The 17,851-nt window shown below is 39.1% G+C and overlaps 2 protein-coding genes across 20 annotated transcripts in view; one reads left to right on the forward strand and one right to left on the reverse strand.

The window, feature by feature from the left end:
- Positions 1 to 17,851, forward strand: part of sema6ba (sema domain, transmembrane domain (TM), and cytoplasmic domain, (semaphorin) 6Ba) — a 269,128-nt gene that overhangs the window by 82,578 nt on the left and 168,699 nt on the right. For 8 of the 19 annotated variants that reach the window (XR_015477843.1, XR_015477847.1, XR_015477845.1 and 5 more), the window contains one exon: positions 11,157 to 11,225. The gene's annotated coding sequence lies outside the window, so the exon portion shown is untranslated. 19 annotated transcript variants of the gene reach the window in all.
- cactin overlaps positions 4,249 to 17,851 on the reverse strand; it is a 465,667-nt gene continuing 452,064 nt past the window's right edge. The window contains exon 10 of the mRNA XM_087238503.1: positions 4,249 to 4,301. The gene's annotated coding sequence lies outside the window, so the exon portion shown is untranslated. The remainder of the gene's footprint in view (positions 4,302 to 17,851) is intronic.

Here is a 17,851-nt window from a genome sequence, read left to right on the forward strand (position 1 = left end):
GGTTTGCAGCTGGAAGGGCATCCGCTGCGTAAAACATATGCTGGATAAGAAGGTGGTTCATTCCGCTGTGGCGATTCCAGATAAAGGGACTGAGCCGAAAAGAAAATGAATGAATGAATATAATAAATGGAATATCATTTACATTATCACTTGCTTTATTTTATTTATCATTTACATGATCATTTACCTTATTTTATAGTATTACTGTAATATCTGGAATATAATTTACATTATCACTTACATTATTGTATTAATATAATATAGGGGTTATAATGCAAGTTTTGATTCAATTAAGCTATTTTTCCTATATATGATAATGATGATGATTATGATATTCATCAACATGTAGTGGGCAGATTCTGATTTAATGTTATAATTTTTTTTATCATATCTGCGCACATATAATATAGTATTCAAATCTTAAATCAGCTGAGCCTTCTATCGTACTTTAATAATAACAACAACAATAATAATAATAATAATAATAATAATAATGTGATTTATTCGTTTTTGGTGTTGTTATTATTTATTTATTTATTTATTTATTTATTTATTTATTTATTTATTTATTAATATTAATTTATTAATATTAATTAATTAATTAATTAATTATTTTTAACATATAATTTTATTTGGTGCAAATAACAATAATCTATGGTGACGCAGTGGCACAGTACGTAGTGCTGTCACCTCACAGCAAGAAGGTTGCTGGTTCGAGTCTTGGCTGGGTCAGTTGGTGTTTCTGTGTGGAGTTTGCATGTTCTCCGTGAGTTTGCGACATGCGGTACAAGTTAATTGGGTAGGCTAAATTGTCTGTGATATATGAGTGTGACTGAGTGTGTATGGATGTTTCCCAGAGATGGGTTGCAGCTGGAAGGGCATTCGCTGCGTAAGACATATTCATTCCGCTGTGGTGACCCCAGATTAATAAAGGGACTAAGCCGAAAAGAAAATGAATAAATGAACAATAATCTATTTTATTTTGTCAATTATGTATGCAATATCTACTTATCCTATGTTATAGACACGATTCAGGCTTTCTAATACATTATATTCGAAGACTGTTGTTGTTTTAGTAACCCCATTAAACAATTAAAGTGAAAGTCACACTTCTATATGTGTGTATGTTTTATTGGGAACACAAACACAAAGCAATTATCCAATTTCCAATTTTCCAGAAGTCATCAGACACACACACACACACACACATACACACGCATACACACACACACACACGCACACACACACACACACACACACACACACACACACACACACACACACACACAAAACGGCAATGTTTTCTCACTGATAAGGAAAATTAAAATCGCAATGGCCCATTCATCAATATTGTTTGAAATGCAAACAAATATTAGTCATAAAAGCTCAAAATTAATGGAAAATGTGCTTTAGCTGACTGATAAGCGTGATGCATTGGTAGGGAGATGAATTTACGAAGAAACAGTCAAATCAATCATGGTTTATTTTGTGTTGTTGCTAACCAACCATTTGTCAATTTTGTCACCTCGTGGAGTTTTAAAGGACTTTTATAAAGTTTTAAAAGTGAAGGTGATAAATCTGTGGAAAATCACTCTTGATGTTGTTGATTAATTGGGGAAATGCGATGTTGGCTAATGAAGAAGTCCTGTGTCATGTTCAGTGGGTGGGGAAAAGGAGCGAGGACTCAAGTGCTGTGAAAAAATGGGTATTTATTTATAATTAAATAAAATAAAAGGCAAAACAAACTACCCCGAGGGGGAAAACATTAACAAAACAAACTAGACTGGGCAGGCTGGCAGGGATCAGCACTGAAATACACACAACAGGACAAGGTAACATACGATGATGAACTGGCACAGGACAGCAGACATGAGGAGAATATAAGCAGAAGTAATTAACAAACAGACAGATGAACAGGATGAACTAATATTGGGTTAACAAGGAGGGTTGGACAACAAAATAGACAGAAGAGCACATGACAAAGAAAACACCGCAAGCCATGTGCTCATGTAAAACAGGACAAGAACACGCAGCCAATTGAGAGAACTGTTAACACCACTAAAGCATGTGGCCATGATGTAAACACCGAGCCACGTGCTTAGACAACACCAACAAAAACACACGCAAGTTTTGAGCACACGATAAATGAAAACACATTTCCCTCAGCTGTTCTTTGTTGTTGTATACAGGTGTAGTGAGAATTATTAGCCGCCCAGTTTGTTTTTTCCCCCAATTTCTGTTTATCGAACGTTTTTTTCAACACATTTCTAATCATAACAGTTTTAATAACTCATTTCTAATAACTGATTTATTTTATCTTTGCCATGATGACAGTAAATAATATTTGACAAGATATTTTTCAAGAAACGTCTATACAGCTTAAAGTGACATTTAAAGGCTTAACTAGGTTAACTAGGCAGGTTAGGTTAATTAGGCAAGTTATTGTATAATGATGGTTTGTTCTGTAGACTATCGAATACAAATATAGCTTAAAGGGGCTAATAATATTGACCTTAAAATAGTGTTTAAAAAATGTAAAACTACTTTTATTCTAGCCTTAATAAAACAAATAAGACTTTCTCCAGAAGAAAAAAAATATTATAGTGTAAGTAGTGTGTTCACACTGAAAACTTAAAAAAAATAATAAGTGCACTTTATTTATCCGGATGATGCACTCATTCAGCCGTTAAAATTAAGTGTGTAATGATGGACACTTCACGCACTCAACGACCACAGGTTTGCTTACGTAGCGGAAGGGGCGGAGCTATCGGGCGCACATGTTGGATAACTTTATTTATTTTGGATGGTGAAAGCAAAGTTCTCCTGCGAGAGTGATTATAGCGCCTCCCGATGGTAAATGCAGTTATACTCACTGCAAATATTATTTGATAGTTTGCTTATTTATTTCACTAATTTGGCAACCGTCAAACGTCATCAGGGAAACGGTTTGAATGAAGCTTAGTAAAAAAAAACATTAGTGTGCCATTTGGGACAACACTAAAAACATATACTATCCCGTTGAGTGTGTAAGTGCATAAGTACATAGTGCATAGTGTATAGTGTGCCATTCGGGACGCAGCTACGGTGAAAATGTCCTTGCTCTGTTTAACATCATTTGGGAAATATTTATAAAAGACAAAAAAAATCAAGGGAGGGCTAATAATTCTGACTTATAAGCTGTACATATACCCCCATGCTCAAATTGCTTCGGTGTTTAAAACTGTTGAAAATGTTCTGGACGAACTTGATAACACATCTTCAGATGCTCCCAAATTCAGCCTAGGGGATTTTAATCATTGTTTTATGAACAAATATTTAAAGGCATATAAACAGTATGTCACACGCACCACGTGTGCTGATAAAGTCCTGGACAGATGTCATGGTTCAGTTTTGGGAGCTTATAGGTCTCTGTCATTACCTCCTCTTGGTACATCAGATCACTATATGGTTTTGCTGTTTTTAATGTCCCGATTGTTAAACAAAAGTAGTGTATGTGTGTGTGTTTGTGTGAATGCAAGAGTGTATGGGTGTTTCCCAGTACTGGGTTGCGGCTGGAGGGGCATCTGCTGTGTAAAACATCTGCTGTAAAAAGTTGACGGTTCATTCTGCTGTGGCGACCCCTGGGATAAACAATGATAAACAACAATTGCATCGCGCCTTGCGCCACATTGCGCCGGGTGTATGATAGGGTCCTAAAAGTTTATTAGCACTTATAAAGTATGATCGTTCTTACATTTGCATTCTTAACACTGCCCAATACCTACTACTACCTTCCTAACTATTAATACGCAGAACATTGGGAGTTTATTAAGCTAAAAATCTTATTTAAAGGGGACTTACAGTATCATGCTTCTTTTTACAAGATGCAAAATTAGTATCTGATGTCCCCATAGTGTGTATGTGATGTTTCAGCTTAAAATACTTGACAAATATTGCTTTATAACTCTTTAAATCTGCCCCTTTTAGGCTTTCATCCGAATTGTGTTGACTGTCGCTTTATATTCAAATGAGATTGTGCTCTTTTCAAAAGAGGGCGGGGCTACAAATGCTTGTGTGTCAGCATACTGGCAGATTCAAAACTAATGGCCAACGGCTGCTTCTCACTCAAGGCTTTCTATGCTAATGAGGGAGAGATTGTCACTAATGGGCGGGGCTTTACCCCTCTGATGACACGTACAAAGGGAGAATGAAAATCAAAGCGTTTCTACAGACTGTTTTTAATCATGAGTGGTTATAAAAAATATAATGAATTAATTTTGACCATTAAAGGCTGGCTATATTCACACACTGCTGCCACACAACTGTGTTTAAAACCCTTATTAAAATGATTTTTACATAATAGGCCTCCTTTAATGCTCTGTTAATAGCGTGAATTGTGCAGTAAAATAAAATGTGCCTTATAAATCATTTAATCCACAGTACCAGCCAATTAATACACAACCACTCTCACTTTCCTTTGGTTCCGTATGTTCGACAGCATGTTCTAAACTCTCTCTCTCTGCTGATAAATAGAGCGCTGAACCCGATAGTGTAATTTCGGAGTTGAATTTCCGATGATTTCCCTAATCACTAGAACTGAAGCACTACAGACACCAGCGCTCCTGCCTAACAGCTTTTATTGTTCCTAAAGACAGGCCTTATATTTTATTACGCCTGTCGTACAGCACAATATTGCCCACGATTCCCTGTAGGAGAGAGTTAATCCACTAACTGCTCGCTCACTGTGTCTGGAAGCGGAAACAGGAATCACTGCAGGGAACAATGAAGATATACACACTCACACACACACACTCGCATGCACAAACAAACAAGCGCACTTCTTAACTAGGCAGTTAATCTGACAAGACTGTCAGAATGACACATGCAGAGAGAAAGAGAGAGAAATGTCTTTGTTAAGAGGCAGAAAACACATCTATCCTGCGGAAAGGGTGTCTTCGCTTTTGCAATGTTTGTTGCAAAGCTGATCACAGCGCAGTTTGTCTCACTCTCTGGTTGTTATGTATGGGATTGTATGTTGTGTTGGGTTAAAATACATACTTCATTTGCAGGCAGTTATGAAGGAATAAAGCGACTGGGAATAGTCAGCACACTCTTAAAAATAGAGGTGTGAACCTAAACTGCTCTCACGGTTCGGTTATGATTATCATGTCATCGATTCAATTCGATATCTCGGTGCATTGATGGTGCTTTCTATATACAATTCTATATTTTACTAACCATACCCCTAACCCAATACAAGAATAAAAATGTATACTTTTAAATACATGTATTTGTAATGCAATTTTGTCTTTTAACACAAGCAGTCAGATATATGTACTGTACCTTTAATTTCACCTGCTCAAAGAAAACACACTGAATCAAACAAAACTCAAGCACATGCAAAGAACAACACGAGCATTTAAAGCAATTAGACAAACCTAAATATTATCCTGCTTGCTTTTTGAGAGTTGCCGAAAGAGTTAAACGCCTATTATTGGTTACACGCTCAACAGAAAGGGCTGTGTTTGGCTCTAATGCTCTGGTGCTGTTCACCGATAAGTGACACTGATAAACGGCAGCAGCGATCACATCTGATCCATGATAGACACGGAGGAGAAAACTTGCTTTGCAGACACGCTCGTGTCTGGATCCACAAGTATCGCTATAACAGTCGAGAGGAGGGGAAAATCTCGCCAACAGGTCAAAGGGGCCACAGTGAGAGAAAGAGACAGAGAAAAAAGTGGAGTTTACTTTCATTATCATCATGGGAGAGAAATAAGGGCTTCTGCAAAAATTTTCCACAATACTTTATATATTATCGACTCACATGACAGCCAAGGCCATGGTGCTCCACCGGAAAATGTGGTTTGCCATCTCCAGGTTGGAAACGAGTTTCCAGAAATGATTTTTCTTTCGCATGGTGGCAGGGTGCACCCTTATTGATAGAGTAGAGCTGCTGCTCTTCTACATCGAGAGAAGTAAGTTGAGGTGGCTCGGGCATCTATTTTGGATGCTTCCTGGACGCCTACCTAGGGAGGTGTTCCAGGCATGTCTCACCGAGCGGAGGCCTCGGGGAAGACCCAGGCACTGTGGAGGGACTATATCTCTCGGCTGTCCTAGGAACACCTTGGGATCCCCCACAGGAGCTGAAGAAAGTGTCTGGCTGATGGTACTTGATGGAAAAAGTTTGAGAAGCGCTGTTCTAGTCTATACTTGGCTGTCATGTTCATTCATGACAAAGTTAAACACCTGTTATTGGTTAAATGCTCAACAGAAAGGGCTGTGTTTGGCTCTAGTGCTCTGGTGCCGTTCACCAATAAGTGACACTGATAAACTGCAGCAGCGTTTACAGCTGATCCATGATAGGTGCGGAGGAGAAAACTCACTTTGCAGACATACTTGTGACAAGTGTCGCAATAACAGCCGAGAGGAGAGGAAATATCTTGCCAACAGGTCATCATGGGAGTGAAATAAGGGCTTCTGCTGTAACTTCGGTGTCAGTTAATGACTGTCTAGCAAACACACGCAGTGAATTGTATTTCTGGTATTTCAATTATTTGCCATCACCTCCCTCGCCATAGTGTTCTACCGTGACATAGCTCATATGAAATAATTGATGTCAGTACTAAACAAGGCCGGAGTGGGACTCCTTTTCAGCCCTGGAGTTTCAAGCATGAGACCAGCCCACCTCAGTTTACGACTGACAATATTAAAAAAAGGTCATTTCCAATTCAGTTTCTAATTACACTATCATGTCTTTATCAAGAAAACAGCTGCTTTAGAACTTCAAATATTCAACAACCTTACAGTTTTATATGTCTTAACAATAAAAAAAAAAAAAAAAAAACGTTTATTTTGGTGAGGATCGAACACGGATCAACGACACCGTAACTCAATGCACTGACCACTGGATCACAATTTGTGTGGCCGGAATGATAGTCACATTATTATTAACCTGCAGGCTGCATTTTGCACCTGGGGCTTCGAGACAATAAACAAGAAGAGCGGAGCTGCAGCAAAATAATGAATAAAAAGAGTAAGGCTATGGTCAAATAAATAAATAAATGAAAAAAAAGTGCGACTGCTGAGAGTGCAAGCAGCTAGAAACACTGGTCCTCGCGGCCAAAAAACGAACCGGCCCACCAGAAACTCTCAATCTGGGCCTGCTACATAATAACCGCTAAGGATCGGTTGCTGAACCGATACTGAATTGTCTGCATCTGCATCGAGTTGCACCAAAGAAACAATTAATTTTGACACCCCTACTTAAATACCAAAAATACATAAGTGAATCTGTGGACGTGCGCCAAAGCAGGTTGATTTTTAGCATCTGATGATTACTAAAGTAAACATTCTTAGCTCACTGATGTGATCGTAAGCTTCATGGAACAGCCGGTGCGAATCACATCAGTGTAATCGTTTACGTCAAAGGGTTAGAAGTGTGTTATTAGTTTTTTTTCTTTTATTATTCAATATTTCTCCAGGTACCACTATTAGAATATATGGGTGAGGAACTGACTGTCAGGTCAGAACATGAGCTGATGTTTTACTTTATGACCTTCTTAATGAGTTTTTACAGTTGCTATGCTAATTATCAGCTAATAACCACACGTAATGTGCTTGTTTGTGGCTCAGTGGTTAGCATAGTATGAAGGTCACTAGTTCGACTTACAGCTGGGTCAGTTGGCATTTTTGTGTGAAGTTTGAATGTTCTCCCTGTGTTGGCGCGGGTTTCCTCCAGGTGCTCCAGTTTCCCCCAGTCCAAAGATATGCGGTGTAGGTGCATTGAAGTGTGTGTTTATATGTATGTGGAATAGTTGGCGGTTCATTCTGCTGTGGTGACCTCTGAAATAGAGACTAAGCCAGAGGAAAATGATTGAATGATTCTTCAGAATTGTGTTTGAGCTTGTTTTAGATAAGTAATTTGAACAATTAAGCCAAATCAGATGCTTACTGATTTAAATAATAAAAACTCATCCAATCAGGCGCTTGCTCATTCAACCAATACAAATCAGTCTGACTGCAAATAGCTGAGACGAATGTGAAGCCCGGCATCGGTGATGGATTTCACACATACGTGTTTGATCGCCTGATAAGCAAATGATCATTAAGCATCTCTGTGTAACGTAATTAAATCTCAGCCTCCCATGTCGCGGTTAGCCTGGATATCTATCTCGCTTAAGTACGCTTTGCAGTAATTGCTTTTTTAACAGACGTGATATGAAGTGCGTGGTAACGTGGTTCATTAATGACTGGTTATGAGTGTTTTTCAACGGTTAAATCCCCAGCCGACGTTTAGGATGTGATTTGATTGGACGTCCCTGGTGTTTGCCGGTGGGGTTGGGGGTGTCCGGATTTAAGATAATCAGTTGACGGTGGGTTTCGTTGGACATCAGGGATCCTCAAGAGACCTCAGGAGTGGAGCTGGTAAAAAGCATCAGCTTCTTAGTGGCCGTTAGATGTAATTATGGAGAAGTGTAATTATAGAGAAGGGGAGACGTAAAATAACAAGAGATTATTTAGAAATAGCAGTTGAGGAGAAAAGAATTGCCAAATATGGAGGGAGAGCAGAAACTGTGTTGATTATTTTCAGACTGTGTGTATTCTTGATTCTAATACAGATTTTCTATATATTTATGTTTATTTAAAGGGGACCTATTATGCAAAAATCACTTTTATGAGATATTAAAACAGTGATTTTGCAACGTGTGAATATAGCCAGCTTTGAATAGTAAAATATAAATTAATTCTATTTTTATAGTCACACTATAAAAAAACTCTTTGATTGACATTCTGCCTTTGTACATGTTATTGGAGGGGAAAAGCACCACCTATTGTTGTCAATCTGTCCCTCAGTATCATAGACAGCTCTGAGTGAGAAGCAGCCATCTGCCATCAGAGTTTTGAATCTGATGCTATGGTTACTCACAGGCATTAGTAGCCCCGCCCTCTTTTGTAAAGCACACAATCTCATTCCTATTTAAAGCGGCAGTTACCAAAATGACACAATTAGGTTCAAAACATAAAAGGGGTAGGTTCAAAGAATTATAAAGCGTTATTTATGAGGTATTTTCAGCTGGAACCTCACATACACTACATAAAAATAATATTGTCGCCTGTCAAAGTTTTAGGAATAACTTGACTTCTAGTTGATCATTTGGTTTCGGAACTGGCTTTTATGAAAGGCAAAGGCCTTTAGATTGTTAATTTTAGAAAAATAAAAATATGATCATACCTTGAGTTTTAATTATTTAAATAGGAGAGGAATGTCTGACTTTTTCTGTGTGGAAAAAGATTCTTCGGATTCATCTTCAATGCCTCCTCCTTCATCTTCCCAGACATGCTCTGTAATGGTCATTCTGGTGACTGGGTTGACCAATCCTTGAGCACCTTGCCCTTCTTTGCCCTCTCCTGTGGTTTGTAATGTAATGGCCAGCACAAATGTCTTGATACCTCAGGCTGTTGATGTTGCCATCCACTCTGCAGATCTCTCGCGCGCTCCCATACTGAATGTAACCCAAACCGTGATTTTTCCTCCACCAAACTTGACTGATTTCTTTGAGAATCTTGGGTCCATGCAGGTTCCAATAGGTCTTCTGCATTATTTGTGATGATTGGGATTCAGTTCAATAGATGATTCATCTGAAAAATCAGCCTTCTGCTAAATTTTCAAATGATCAACTAGAAGTTATTATTTATTGCTCTTACAACTGAGATTGATGACAAGACTTTTGTCAGGTAGTTTACACACTATTGGTACATCAGAGACTAATTTCACATCTTGTAAAAAAGAGCATAATACTTTAGAGTCCCCTTTAATTAAGACTTTCAATCTCATTTGAATTTAAAGCGACACTTAACATGCACACACTGTCCTTGAGCAGTTGGAAACTACAACATGTGTCAAAATCGCATTGCATTTTAGGACATATAGGCACTGGAGTGGACAAAAAAAGCATTCTTAAATCAAGACAGAATATTGGGAAAGCCTTAACTAGGTTAAGCCAATCGAAAAAGAAAAATTCTTCAGGAGAGCTAATAATATTGCCTTCAAAATAAATTGTAAAAAAACCGCAAACTGCTTTAATTTCAGATAAAACTAAAAGAAATAAGTATTTCCCCTGATTAAAAAGTATTATAGAAAATACTTAAAATTTTTCATGTGTAACCCCGTTCTACGCCACCCAACCCGCTCCGAGCTAGTACTGAACCGGCGTGCTTCCGCATATGGGGGTTGCTCTACCAAGGAGGCTAAAGACCATTGCCTCTAGTGTCTGTCTCTAGAGCATCTTTAGAGGTCAAAGGAGTGAGGTTTAACTGCACAGCACTTACTTGACTAGCTAGCCTCCGTTATACTCACCCCCCCTGAAGTCTCACTCGCATCCGGGTCACGGCACCAATGTAACCCCACCAGTCCTACGCCACCTAACCTGCTCCGAGCTGGTATCGAACCGGAAACCTTCCGCATGGAAGTCGGTTGCTCTACCAAGGAGGCTAAAGACCATAGCCTCTAGCGTCTGTTGCTAGAGCACCATTAGAGGTCAGAGGAGAGAGGTTTACCTGCACAGCACCTACTTGGCTGGCCTTCGATACACATGGTCTGTTAAACAGCACTTTTTTAGGAGGGCTGATCATTTTGACTTTAACTGTATGCGCCAATTTACTATTGTCATTCATTCATTCTTTTACTCAAACTTCACACAGAACTGCCAACTGATCCAGCCAGTACTCGAACCAGTGACCTTCTTGCTTTGAGGCGACAGTGCTAACCACGGAGCCACTGTGCCGCCCAATTTTGGAGATTTAATTTGGGAAACTTAGTTTTAATTTATGAGCAGGCCACGTAAATTTGTTACGTTACCTTAATCTAGTTGTGTTGGGTGAATTGTGTGGAACCCTGCATCTTTTACAGTTTACTCTTGTATTAAGTAAAAATTAATAACACTTTAATACATTTTGTTTTATTTGATCATAAACAGTATTTGAAAGATTTACCAAAGTGTGGCGTCCTTCAATCCCCCACTGCAGCTGTCCTTCATCTGCTGGCGTATCTGAACACATATATGTGTCAAACAGAAGTCAAATATTTGATCACACATATGCTCTCAGTGGGTGAGAATGAGACTGCCGGCAATATATATTTATATATATATATATATATTTCTCTCTTTCTGCAGCGCTGTTGAACATCGCTTACTGTTTCCACGGCAACAGAAGAGGAGGGGAAAAATCAGTAGGGAGAGCAGGCTAGTGGCGTTCAACATTTCCATGCCTTTTTAACTCTTATTTTCAGTGTGTGTGTGTGTTTCTGAAGCCCTCCGCATTTGATGCTTTCCAAAATATCCTTTTTATTATCCTAATAAACACAAATCCCCATGTAACGGTTAGAGATCAGGATGTAATATCTCACTCGGGGCAGTTATTTGCATATTCTGGTGAAGTGTCTTGTGAAAGCCAGATGAGAAGCGCATGCTAGCCAAATTTGAAAGCCGTTGATAGACTTAAGCAATTAAGCAGGACATTAATTGCCTGCAAGCGATCGATGACATTGAGCTATCCTTTCATACGCCTCTCGTATCTGACGGAGACAGAAAAAGCATACACAACCTCTTTTTCAGTTTTACGTGTTCAGATGACAATGGGGTTGAGTTTTGATAAATGCTGTTTTAAACGAACTGCCAAAAATGCAGTAAAGGTTTTTGGGTTTTAGATGTAAATGACTTTGATTGTGCTCTTGATTAAGACTTGGGATATTAACCTCCAGAAATGAGGATTAAACAACATAAAGTGGACAGTGGTTACGACAGTCATTTTCAATTCCGGTCCTCGAGCCCCCCTGCTTTGTACATTTTCAAGTCTTTCTTACTCGACACACCTGATTCAGACCATCAACTTGTTAACAGAGAGATCCATGAACTAATCCTTGTTTGTTAAGTAAAGTTTATTCATGAACAAATTTCGAGAGGATTACGTGCTTATGATTGCTTGCAGCCGGTCCCGCATTATTCAATTCATGATTCACTAATCAGACGATTCCTAAGCCACTATAAATACCCTAAGTTCCATATGACAGCCATCTTCGTTTTTAAGAATCCCCCCTTCCCCCCTTACTCCTCTTCCTTTCCTAGATGAGTTAGCACTGTTGCCTCACAGCAAGAACGTCTCTGGTTCTAGTCCTTACCAAGCCAGCCAACGTTTCTGTGGAGTTTACACATTCTTCGTGCTATTGTAGGTTTCCCCTTGGGTTTTCCGGTTTCCTCCCAATGTCAGAAACATGCAATTTAAGATTTATTGACTAATCCAAATTTGCACCATAAACATGCACCTAGTAAGTAGTTACCTCTTAAGAGCAATCACTATCTGTTCATTAGCCACTACAGCAGGAGAGTTCTCGAGATCTACCTGAGCTCAAACTCCCTTCTCTTGGATCTTATGAGCTCCAAGAGCTCAAAACTTCCCCGGGCTCTTGGATCTTATGAGCTCAGGGCTCTCTCCTGGGACAGCATGCCAAACAAGCTTCATAATGAATCATCAGCTAAGTGTGAACTTTTGAAATAAGAGAGACGTACAAAATGTGCAGGGTGGTGGACTCGAGGACCAGTATTGAGATCCACTGAGTTACAACAACCCAGCATTTTTAGAGCTTAAAATGTATGCTGCGTCTCAATTCGCATACTATCCATCCTAAATAGTATTGAAAATTGAATTAGTTTGTCCCAAACCATAGTATGTTGAAAAGAATATACTAAAGGTTCTCGGATGAACTGTCCCGTACTTTAACCGATAATAATGCTCACATATACATTGCGTGTTGGAGGTAAATTCGAATTCTGGAGATAGAATAGTGTAAATGAACTACAAACATGACAGATGTGTGAGACCGACATCAACTGAATTTTCAATAACGATAAGTAATAAATAATTTAGTACGAAAGAACTGTAACCCACCAGTCCTACTGCACCCAACCCTGTCTGAGCAGGGATTGAACCGGCGATTCTTTGCATGGGAGCCGGTTGCTAAAGCTCTTGGTGTCTAGCATCTGTTGCTACAGCGACTTTAGAGATCCGAGGAGTGTTGTTTACCTGCAAAGTACTTCGCTAGTTGCTCTCCGTTACACTCACGCCCCTAAACCTCACTCTCATCCTGGATGAGCCCCCATGTGTAATCCACCGGTCCTACTGCACCCAACCCGGTCTAAGCTGGGATCAAACTGGCGATTCTTTGCATGGGAGTAGGTTGCTAAAGACCATGGCCTATAGCGTCTGTCGCTAGAGCAACTTTACAGGTCAGATGATTGAGGTTAACCTGCATAGCACTTCGCTAGCTGGCCTCCATTACACTTACCTCCCTAAACCTCACTCCCATCCCGGACGAGCCCCCACATGTAATCCACCAGTCCTACTGCACCCAACCCTGGGATTGAACCTGTGATACTTTGCATAGAAATGTAAATGATATGTCAATATTATTGACAGGGCAGATAACCAAGCAACATATTGGTCTTTTAATAAAGTAGTAGTATGTCCCAAATTTTGCCTACTTTTCTGTTACACATTCAAAAGTACTTCACAAAAATAGCACATATATTTAGAACGTTGTATAAGTATGTGAATTGTGATGCAGCAGTAGTGTTCATAGTCATTCAAGTCATTGCTTTGTTTCAAATATAATTTCCTTTCGGCCTGCCACTCGTCTTCATCATAGTGCGAAATTTGCAAGTGCCGCCCGTCGTGGTGTCAGAACACATTTCGGGGGGTTCAGCGAGCCGTTTCAGCAGCGAGATCACTTGAACCTGCCCACTCACCGTACAATTGGGCCAATCTGTTGGCAGCTCACCGGCTCAACAACATGCGGGAAGCCTTCAAACTGTGGCAGGGCATCTGTGAAACAATGGCTCTATAATGGCTTCCACTTCTGCTGGGAAATGGGTTGACTGCATCCCAGCATGCAGGAGTGCACGTTCGTGAGTGTTAATGTGAAGCCGCATGTCAGGACTGGTGAAAATGGGAGACAGAATAATTGTGTTATTGTTAAAAAGTTTGGGGGAAAGTTTTTTGCGAATGAAACAAATGCTTTTATTCAGTGAGGATGCATTAACTTGATCACAAAAAAGTGGTAGTAAAGACTTTTGTAGTGCTGCTATTTTAAATAAATGCCGTTTCTTTAAATGTCCTGTTTTCAAAAAATCCTAAAACAAAATAAAACAACAAAAAAATTAAGCAGCACTACTTTTAATGCTGATTTGAAACAAAAATAAGGACTTTATTTAACAGTTTCTTCTCCTTAGGGTCCTATCATACACCCAACACAATAAAGGCTGATTTATACTTCTGCGTCAAACGCCGGCGTATGCTACGGCGCTGAAACATAGCCCTTCGCCGTGGCCGTCGGTGTCGCTGACGTGCACCTCTGAAAAATTGTAACTACACGTAGCAACGAGGCGTAGCGCAAGCTCTTTGATTGGTCGGCTTGGTAGCGCTGACGTGTCTGGGCGGGACCAAGAGCCGCGTGAATGGTGCGAGCCTGATGGAGCGATTGTTTACAAGTGTGGAGTCCCGTAAAGGAGCTCTGGATGCAACGTTTTGTTTTGTGTTTAGCTCATAGTTAAAGTTGTTGCACGTCCTCCGGTTCCTGCCTCAAAATGAGCGAGTTTGAGCCACTTGTACATCCCGGAAGTGTTCAGGAAAAGCAAAAAAGCAGCGAAGAAACTAGACACAGAGGAACATTTACACCTCACTGCCAACTAGCTCTTCGGAAGTGTTAATGCAGACCAACAGAGACAGCGCGCAGAAGTATAAATGCACAGCCACGCGTGTTGCATGCGCCGTGGGTTACGCCGGTCACTTGACGCAGAAGTATAAATCAGGCTTATGGCACAAGATGTGTTTGGCACAATTTGTTGCTATTTTCAGACATTTGCGCCCCTTTGTGGACTCATTGGTTTGCTGGTCTAAAAAGAAGGTGTGTTAAGGCGCTTTGTTGCTGTGTTGCTATTTTGAGGAACTGAAATAGACTGCACTGTTGACTAAAAGCTGATCTTAAGTCCAGCGTAGAGCGCGATAGTTATGTGCCTGTGCAGTTCCAAAACTTTTAGACATTACTTACAGTTTTTCTAAGTGGCTTTGGTGCATTTCTCAACACTATTTACATTTGCACAACAGTTCATGCATTCCTCAAAACAGCTAGTCATTTGTACACATCATAGTAGCGGTTTCTCATTCCTTCCAACAAATTGCAGATGCGGTTAGACATGCATCAATTGCTTTCATATAACTCTCTACTGTTTTATAACATTATCATTCGTATTACTTGAGTCATTACATAAAAAAATGTTGAACTAGTTGTCAAAATCTGTTAAAAAGCAAATTTAAAGAAAAAATAAAATCTTTAATTGCCTGAAAATGTCTTCTAAATTGAATAAATTCATGAATGATTTACTAACCTGTGTATGCTGTAGTTTCAGTTCCAGTATGTTCTGCAATATTACAGTTAATATTATAGTTGTGCACAGCTCTACACAAAGGAAGTTTCTGTTTGTTGTAAATAAGGGTGTATTTATTCTTTTGCACAATGCTGTGAATAAATTAGAATTGCAGAGAGCAAATGCAGTAAAAATGTGAAACATACATAATCAGTTTCTTGTACTCGGATACCTTACTAAATGCAGTGATGTCTAACTTTACTGTAGTTTTCAAATGGTTGTGCAAATAGTATATAGTGCTGTCTTGAGCATTTTTAGGACGTGCCACCAAAATCGGACTTTTTTTGCATTGGAAACTAGTTAATGAAAACATGATATCGTGTTCATAAACAATGGTGTCAGGGCTTTTCATCTTGACCACACTGACACTTTCATTGACATGACTACTTGCTTTTGAGGAATGAGCTATCCATTGTGAGTAAGTGACACGCTTTTGCAGGTTATCAACTAGGTTTTGCAATTTGTACTAATTGTTTTGAGAAATGCATTAACTGTTGTGCAAATGTAAATAGTGTTTTGAGAAGTGCACCAAAGCCACTGAGAAAAACTGTAATACAGACAGGATGTACAGCAATACACAAATATCTTTACCTATGAAAAAAAATTAAAGGATTAAAATGTTACAAAATTCTTATTTTCTACTTAAAAATAAAAAACACAGTTTATTCATGTCAATTTACATTTGTACAGTGTTATTATCAGCAGTATTATATTATTATATTGTTATTACATGCATATTTATCTTTGTTTAATAAGAGTTAAAATTGAAATTTGTCCACCTGTCAGGTTTTGGACGTCTGCATCACCATGTGGGACATAAGCATAGGACGTGTGTTTGGATATAACTCCGTTTTTTGACCACACTTCATTAATATTGTTCATTTATTTGTTTGCTGGAAATTAGAAATGAATTTAGAAATAGTTTTGAAACAAATCTTTGTGCTTAACAAACAAAATTAAATATGTAGGCCAGTGGATGTCTTCAGTGGAATGTGTACAACACCATTTCCTTATCCACAAAAGTAAAGGAGTAAAGAGTAAAAGTAAAGAAAAAGTAAAGAGGCCGAATGGAGGAGGCTCATTCTTTATCCTCTCGCTGTGGATTCAAAAGAGGATTGAGACACGCGCTTTAGACTTTGCGCCTAGATTTTAAAAAATAGAGTCTTTAGTGTCAATGAGGAACAATCAACTGCTGCTGTATTACCTCAGATACCCCAGTACTTTATTTTAAAACAGAGGAAGTCATCCGTGAGCTACTGGGGTATACATCAGTGCACAGCATTTGTGAACATGCGCAATATACTGACACTGAGGAGAAGACATGGTTTGGCGCCCTCATATGTCTCCAACTTGTTGAGAACCCAAACTGCTGGAGCTTTTAAGGCAGCCAACTTAAGGCTATTGGTGTTTCCCAGATGTAGATTAAAATCGAGGAATGATAGAGCTTTCACCATAGCTGTCCCAAAATTATGGAACAGTCTTCTTGTTGATATTAAAACTGCTCTGATACTATCCATTTTTTAAATCTAGATTCAAATCATTTATATTTGGTCTGGATTTTTCCCATGATTTGTAACACTTTCTTTTTTGTTTGTTGCTTTCATTTATGACCATGTTTGCCTTATTTGACAACATTTTATTACTGTTTATCCCTTCCCCTTCACCAGAAGTGCCTAAGCTGACTTATTTAAAATTAAGATTCCCTTTGCCCTGTGTTCTTTACACAGATTGACTTTAGGAGAACATCTAAGACAAAGCTAATACTTGCGTTAAATAACTGAGCAGGGGGAAACTGAGTATTTGACATAGAATAACAGAGAGTTCAGCTGTTAGCAGAAAAGCCTGTGCTTCAGACACTGCGGCAGTTTCTCTCTCTCAAACACACACATGCACACACACTTGCACACACAGACATCTCATCTTATAGCTGCCCTCGGGCAAAGTACAGCAGAAACAGAGTCGTCCAGCTCTGCTGTTCCTCGGCCGGCTTTTGCACATTCATGCTTTCAGCGTGGACTGCAGCCATTTCTGTACAGTCTGTCAGACTTGTGTTTTGCTCTCGGCTTTGCTGTGTAATGCTGCAATGCACTGATTCCCTTTCATTTCAGACACCAGATTGTAAGTGTTTTGACGTTCTGCATGAGTTTTTTCTGATGCTAAACATTCTTAAATGTCTTATTGCAGTTTGGTTTGGATATCAGCGTACAGTTGTTGCATTTTCACATAGAACTACAATGCAGTGATTGAAGATAAAGATATGTAGAGATGATAGATAGATAGATAAATAGATAGATAGATAGATAGATAGATAGATAGATAGATAGATAGATAGATAGATAGACAGATAGACAGATAGATAGATAGATAGATAGATAGATAGATAGATAGAT

The sequence above is a fragment of the Danio rerio genome, chromosome 2 (assembly GCF_052040795.2).
Source record: "Danio rerio strain M-AB ecotype USA chromosome 2, GRCz13ab, whole genome shotgun sequence".
NCBI classification, from domain to species: Eukaryota; Metazoa; Chordata; class Actinopteri; order Cypriniformes; family Danionidae; genus Danio; species Danio rerio.